The sequence below is a fragment of the Lampris incognitus genome, unplaced genomic scaffold, assembly GCF_029633865.1.
Source record: "Lampris incognitus isolate fLamInc1 unplaced genomic scaffold, fLamInc1.hap2 scaffold_129, whole genome shotgun sequence".
Classification (NCBI taxonomy): domain Eukaryota; kingdom Metazoa; phylum Chordata; class Actinopteri; order Lampriformes; family Lampridae; genus Lampris; species Lampris incognitus.
Genome location: NW_026611101.1, coordinates 132257 through 140522, shown reverse-complemented (window position 1 = coordinate 140522; position 8266 = coordinate 132257).

The window sequence follows — 8266 nt, the reverse complement described above, 5'->3', positions numbered from 1 at the left end:
TGCTGGGCCCTTGTGGACACAGGGTCCACCATCTCCATTGTGCGTCCAGGGGTGCTGCCAGAGACAGAGTGGAGGCCCACCACCCGTAAAATCAGAACTGTGACTGGGGAACTAACCAGCATGCTGGGGAAGAGAGCACTGCAGGTGCGGGCAGGGAAAGTTGCAGCCACCCACGAGTTTTGGTTGGCTGAAATACAAGACCCTCGCATCATCGGGCTGGATTTGCTGACTCGCTGGGGGGCTCTGGTCGATGTGTCGAGTAATGCCATTCACCTTGGCACAGAGACCCTGGCCCTCCGGCGCCGTCCAGAGAGGAAGGTGGGACGTATCCACATCCAGCCAACTCCACCTGTCACCATGCCGCCGCCGCCCCCATCTCCACTGCCAACCGAGGGGATGACGACACTGCCTAGCCCACCAACAATGACGACGACCCTCATCGAGGCTACCGTTCCTCAGACACCCTCGCCGGACACTGTTGCCGCCATCCAGAAGCTGTATCAGCGGAGCAGTGAAGGGCTGGACCCTCAGCAGAGTCAACAGCTGAAAGACCTGCTCCAACAGTTCGCTGAGATTTTCGCTGCACGCGAAGAGGAGTGCACCCAGACCAACCTGGTGCAGCACACAATCGACACTGGTACAACCCCACCCATTAGACTGCGACCCTACCGGTTAGCGCTTGCCAAGCGTGAAGCTGCAGAGCGGATGATTCTAGAGATGGCTGCGGCCGGGGTGATAGAGCCATCCAATAGCCCTTGGGCCGCCCCTGCCATCCTGGTCAAAAAGAAAGATGACACCTGGAGGTTCTGTGTGGACTTTCATCGGCTGAACAATGCAACTCGCAAGGACTCCTACCCCTTGCCCCGCAATGACGACGCTCTGGACCACATCGCAGGTTCACAGTGGTTCAGCTCACTTGACCTACGGAGCGGTTACTGGCAGGTGGAGCTGGCACCAGAAGCCAGACCCAAGACGGCCTTCACCATCGGTCAGGGACTCTGGCAGTTTCGTGTGATGCCCTTTGGTCTCTGCAATGACCCCGCCACGTTCGAGAGACTAACGGAGAGGGTGCTGGCTCACATTCCCCGCAACCGGTGCGTGGTTTACCTTGATGGCCTTCTGGTTCATGCCGCTGACTTCGAGCTTGCCCTAGAGAACCTCCGTCAGGTCTTCCCAGCCATTGGGGGGGCGGGCCTGCGCCTGCACCCCAAGAAATGCCACCTCCTTCGACGTGAGACCAAGTTTTTGGGCCATGTGGTGGGGGCAGAGGGCGTGGCCCCTGATCCTACTAAGGTGGAGGCGGTCGAGAAATGGCCAGTTCCGCGAAACGTCAGCGAGGTGCGCAGCTTCACGGGGCTCATCTCCTACTACCGACGTTTTGTCCGCAACTTTTCCTCCGTTGCCAGTCCCCTACACCGTCTCACCGAGAAGGGACGGGAGTTCCACTGGGACGACAACTGTGCAGCCGCCTTTGCCCGGCTCCGCACCGCCTTGATCACTGCACCCATCCTGGCCCTTCCTGATCCTAAGTGCCGCTTCATCGTGGACACAGACGCCAGCAATGTGGGGCTGGGGGCCGTCCTGTCTCAGGAAGTTGCTGGGGGAGAGAGAGTGGTGGCTTACTACAGTCGTGTCTTGAGCTGCCCTGAACACAATTACTGCATTACACGACGCGAGCTCCTGGCGGTGGTCGCGGCGTTCAATCATTTTCGCCCCTATCTCTATGGCCAGACCTTTCTCCTGCGGACGGATCATGCGGCCCTGATCTGGCTGCTCAGCTTTAAGGAGCCCGAAGGCCAGGTGGCTACGTGGATTGAGGAGCTGCAGAGCTACGACTTTGAGACCCAGCACCGAGCCGGGCGCCTGCACAGCAATGCAGATGCCCTCTCCCGTCGTCCCCGCAAGGATTGTAGACATTGTGAGCGCCAAGAGGAGCGAGACAGAGCAATCCTCCAAGTATCCACCACGCGGCAGGTTGAGCCAGAGGAGGCGTGGCTGATAGCAATGGACAAGCAGGAGTGGCAAACAGCGCAGGATAGTGATCCCACCCTGGCCAGGGTGGGACAGTGGGTCGACGCCAAGGCACACCCCCACTGGCAAGCTGTCTCTGCCATGTCGGTGGAGACCAAGGCCTACTTTTCCCAGTGGGCCACCTTGGCCCGGCGTGATGGACCGTTGTACTGAGTCTGGCAAGCGCCGGGCCGGGGAAGAAGTGTGTGGCAGTTACTGGTGCCCAAGGACTGGCGCCAACGAGTGCTACGGGCAGCCCACGGCTCGGTGGGGGCAGGTCACTATGGGGTGGCAAAGACGCTGAACAAACTGCGCCAACGGTTCCACTGGGCCGGATGCAGGCATTACACTGAACTTTTTGTGCACTGTTGTGATGCCTGCACTGCCAAGAAAGGACCAACCAGACGCTCCCATGCCCCTCTACAACAAGATCAGGTGGGGGCCCCCCATGGAACGGGTCGGTGTGGACTTTCTTGGCCCATTTCCCACCACAGACAACGGAAACCGGTACGTCCTTGTGGCCATGGACTACTTTACCAAATGGTCTGAGGCGTATGCGGTCCCAGACCAGAGCGCTGCCACTACAGCCGAGCGGCTGGTGTGTGAGATGTTCTGTCGGTTCGGTGCGCCCGAAGAAATACACAGCGATCAGGGGTGGAACTTCGAAGCACAGGTATTCGCTGAGGTGTGTCAACGCATGGGGGTGAAGAAGACCAGGACCACGCCCCTCCACCCCCAGAGCGACGGACTGGTGGAGAGGTTCAATCGAACGCTCACAACACAACTCGCTATTGTCACCTCACGGCACCAGCGAGACTGGGACTGTCATCTACCCCTGGTCCTGTGGGCGTACCGGTCGGCGGTACAAGAAAGTACCGGGTGTACACCGGCCGCGCTCATGTTCGGGAGAGAACTGCGGACCCCTGTGGACTTAGCCTTTGGCACGCCCCCGGGTACTGACCTTCCCAAGATACCCGGTTTCGAGTACCTGCGGGACCTCCAACAACGTCTGGCCGAGGCACAAGTGTTTGCTCGGCAGCATCAGGAACAGGCAGGTGCAAAAAAAAAAGCGGGCATATGACACTCGTTGTCAGGGCCGCTCCTTCACCCCAGGAGCAAAGGTGTGGGTCTTCAACCCAATCCGGAAGAGAGGAGTCTCCCCCAAGCTCGCCAGCCAGTGGGTGGGGCCCTGTGAGGTGTTGGAGCAGCTTTCAGATGTTGTGTACCGGGTGAAACTGTGTGTCCGGGGGCGGGTGGTAGTTCTGCACCGGGACTGTTTGGCACCTTACCGCCCCTTGGCTGAAGAACCTGTAGATCAGTTTAGCCCATCCGGGACGGTCCCTCCTACACCCACAGGCCCTACCAACCGGACAGACAGTGGGGAACAGGGACCCGTGACCCCGCGGCGGCGGAGACGGCTTCCCCTTCGCTATAGGGACTTTGTTGTCGGCTGAGGACAGGCGACACGCTGGAGGGGGTAATGTAGCGAAGTTGCTACCCCGTCAGAATTGTGCCAATTGTCCTGGTTTACCCATCAGGCACTGCGTGCAGATTGTCAGTTGTTATTAAATGTTTTGTAAGTGTTTTATGTGGTTTTATGTGTTTATGTGATTACTATGTGTTGTGGTGTAATTGTAGTTGTCATTCTGTTGTGTTGTGTAACCTTGGAACTGAAACCCTGAACAACTTTGTTGTTCGAGTAGATGACCCCCATGTATTGTAACACATTTCTGTAAGTTCTTGTTTCTGTGTGAGTTCAATAAAGGGGCTGCAAAGTTACCTTTGTCGTTGCTTCTACGTTCGCCACAATATTCTTACCTTAAAAGGGAAGGGGGTGTAGTATCCCACCTTTGACAATTAAAGCATTTACCAGTGTTGGAGCCCATCGGTAAGGGGCCGCTATATATATACGTGTGTGTGTGTGTGTGTGTGTATAGATATATTACACACACACACACACACACACACACACACATATATATATATATATATATATATATATATATATATATATATATATATATATATATATATATATATATATATATATATACTACTTTCGGCTCCTCCCGTTAGGGGTCGCCACAGCGGATCATCCGTTTCCATTTCTTCTTGTCTTCTGCGTCTTCCTCTGTCACATCAGCCACCTGCATGTCCTCCCTCACCACGTCCATAAACCTCCTCTGTGGCCTTCCTCTTTTCCTCTTTCCTGGCAGCTTCCTATTCAGCATCGTTCTCCCAATATACCCAGCATCTCTCCTTCACACACATCCATCGCTTTTACAGTACTTGCTGTACCAGCGGCGTACTTGCTGTACCAGGGGCGTACTTGCTGTACTAGTAGCTCTGTTCACAACATCGTCCTCTCTAGCTTAGGTGCTCAAAAGATATCTTTGGGCTCAATGTCATCCCGTTTATTCTTTATGCTTCATATGTCATCACCTTTCCTTCCTAATGCTTTCCTCATTTTCAATATCATCTTGTACACATTTTCAATTCAAGCGTGGTACTGGATGCCATCTTTGCAATGAGTCCGCTCGTCACATTTCATCCCTGCTGGATATTCCACCGTCAACCAACTGTAAGTGCTATTATTGAAAAGTGCAAGCCTTTAAGGACAACAGCAACTCAAGTCGCCAACGCTCTGTTGACTCTGCAGGGATCCAAACTTCCCCTGGCATTAACATCGGCACAAAAACTGTGCGCCGGGAGCTTCGTGGAATATGGCTTTCTATGGATTTAGACTAAGATGTCATTACAGCTCCCGTAGGTGTAATGGTCAGTTATCCCAAAACTTTTATACATATAGTGTACATATTGTGTGTGTGTGGAGCTCGCACTGAGAGAGGAAGGGGCGGCAGTCATCGGATTCCCCAGAGAATCTTTCCGGACTGGAGAGCCTGACGGGTCTGACTTCTGAGGGAGGAGCAGGAGCCAGAGGCGGTTCTGGTGCCGGAGCTGACGATGAGGCCGGCGCAGGGGTTTCAGCTGACTGAGAGGGGTGAGTGGCTGAGCCCATGGCTTGAAGCTGTCCGATGACGTAGTTGACTTGAGCGGTAACTGTGCCGCACACCGCTTCACTGCGCTGGGAAGCTTCTGCCACAGCCAGACGCACCTGTTCAATCTTCTCCTCCTGTTGTCGGAGCCGACGCTCCTGCACTTCGAGGGTAGCGAGCACGGAGTCCTGCTCTGCTGTGTCCATCTTGGCCAGATTGTTCTATCAAGAACACAGAGACTGGCCGACACAAATGCAGGCAGGCAGACAGTAACCAGTTCTCAGGGTCTATAATTCGGTCCAAGGGTCAAAATCCAGAAAGGCAATCAGACAGGCAGCGGTACAAAATCGGCAGGCACAAGGCTTCAAGAACCAGGCGGACTAACAAACAGGCGACGGTACCAAAACAGGAGACTGAGACTCGGAAACCAGGAACGAAACAGTCAGACACGGGGATACTCTCTAACATGAAATGCTGGAATGCTGCTCTAGGAGACAAGACAATCTGGCACTGACACACAGGGGAGCACTGGTTAAATACACACAGGAGGGAAGGGATAGCGAGGCACAGGTGAAACACATAAGGGCCGGGACAGGTAATCACACGGGGAACAGGACGTGAACACAGAGACAAGACTATCAAAATATAACGGGAAACTGACACACGACAGACCCTGACAGGTCTTTGTTCCAACCAAGCAGTTACACACCTCATTCTATTAGTCAACCAATAATCTTTGCTAAGGACCTTGATTTGTAGACTCAGGTGTGTAACTGTAACGGGGGCAGTCCTATGGTGTTCTATGCTGCTGGTTACATAACTCATTGGTTGGAACAAAGACCTGCAACCACACCGGACCTTTCTGGACCATGTTGCCTATCCTTGATGCATACAAATTGACAGATAGCGAACAGGCTTCAAGAGAAAGTCGGAGGCTGTAGTGAAGTTGAATGCTCTTTAATGTTGTCGTCATCCCCATGAAAGAATACATTTGTAAAAGTGAAATGACACAGAAGATGAGACCAGTTACTGTATGCTATATAACTCATATTATACAGCCACAGACATAAAACAGGCTACAGTGTTCACATAGTCCATTAAAGTGACATGGAAATAGCTACACATAACTTGTAAATATCTTGCAAATAATGTACACTACCTTCACCAGCTTCAAAACAAACAACACTGGCATATTTGCTGCCGGAAATCACGATCAGGGAAAAGAGGCAAACAAAGGAGACTACTGTTTAGTGTAGAAGATTGAACTCTGAACTTGATGAACTTTAACATGTTTAAAAAAAACGTGCTTTAAGATTACTTATCTGTTTTACTCTAATCCTTTATGAAGCTGGTGAAACTTATATGATTGTTGACACTGTTGTTGATTGTATTCTTACCTTAAAAGGGAAGGGGGTGTAGTATCCCACCTTTGACAATTAAGGCATTTACCAGTGTTGGAGCCCATCGGTAAGGGGCCGCTATATACATATATATATATGTGTGTGTGTGTGTGTGTGTGTGTGTGTGTGTATATGTATATAGTATATGTATACACACACACACACATATATATATATATACTACTACTTTCGGCTCCTCCCGTTAGGGGTCGCCACAGCGGATCATCCGTTTCCATTTCTTCTTGTCTTCTGTGTCTTCCTCTGTCACACCAGCCACCTGCATGTCCTCCCTCACCACGTCCATAAACCTCCTCTTTGGCCTTCCTCTTTTCCTCTTCCCTGGCAGCTTCCTATTCAGCATCCTTCTCCCAATATACCCAGCATCTCTCCTCCACACATGTCCAAGCCATCTCAATCTTGCCTCTCTTGCTTTGTCTCCAAACCGTCCAACTTGAGCTGTCCCTCTAATATAATCGTTCCTAATCCTGTCCTTCTTCGTCACGCCCAGTGAAAATCTTGGCATCTTCAACTCTGCCACCTCCAGCTCTGCCTCCTGCTGTCTTTTCGTCAGTGCCACTGTCTCCAAACCATATAACGTATCTGGTCTCGCAACCATCCTGTTAACCTTCCCTTTAATGCTTGCTGGTACCCTTATGTCGCAAATCACTCCTGACGCTCTTCTCCACCCACTCCACCCTGCCTGCCTGCACTCTCTTCTTCACCTCTCTCCTGTACTCCCCGTTACTTTGGACAGTTGACCCCAAGTATTTAAACTCATATGCCTTTGTCACCTCCACTCCTTGCATCCTGTCCATTCCACTGTCCTCCCTCTCATTCACGCATAGGTATTCCGTCTTCCTCCTACTGACTTTCATTCCTCTTCTCTCCAGTGCATACCTCCACCTCTCCCGGCTCTCCTCAACCTGCACCCTACTCTCGCTACAGATCACAATGTCATCCGCGAACATCATCGTCCATGGAGACTCCTGCCTGATCTCGTCCGTCAACCTGTCCATCACCATTGCAAACAAGAAAGGACTCAGAGCCGATCCTTGATGTAATCCCACCTCCACCTTGAACCCATCTGTCATTCCAACCTTGCACACTTCACCATTGTCACACTTTCCTCATACATATCCTGTCCCACTCCTACATACTTCTCTGCAACTCCCGACTTCCTCATACAATACCACACCTCCTCTCTTGGCACCCTGTCGTATGCTTTCTCTAAATCTACAAAGACACAATGCAACTCCTTCTGGCAGTCTCTATACTTCTCCATCAACATTGTCAAAGCACACATCGCGTCTGTGGTGCTCTTTCGTGGCATGAAACCATACTGCTGCTCTCTAATCATCACCTCTCCTCCTCTCAACCTAGCTTCGATTACTCTTTCCCAAATCTTCATGCTGTGGCTGATCAACTTTATACCTCTGTAGTTGCTACAGTTCTGCACATCGCCCTGGTTCTTGAAAATCGGCACTGGTATGCTTCTTCTCCACTCCTCAGGCATCCTCTCACTTTTCAAGATTGACTTAAACAATCTAGTTAAAAACCCCACTGCCATCTCTCCTAAACATCTCCATGCCTCCACAGGTATGTCATCAGGACCAACTGCCTTGCCACTCTTCATCCTCTTCATAGCTGCCCTCACTTCCTCCTTGCTAATCCACTGAACTTGCTGATTCACTATCCCTACATCATCCAACCTTCTCTACACAACCTTCTATACATATACTATATGTATACTTGCCTCGAGGAAGAGCGTTGTTCCGTTGCTAGAGAGTTGTAGCCGTGTACACGTGGACGTCTGCAAGATAAGACAATGTTACATTAAAGACCAGTGAAGTCTGTCCGAGT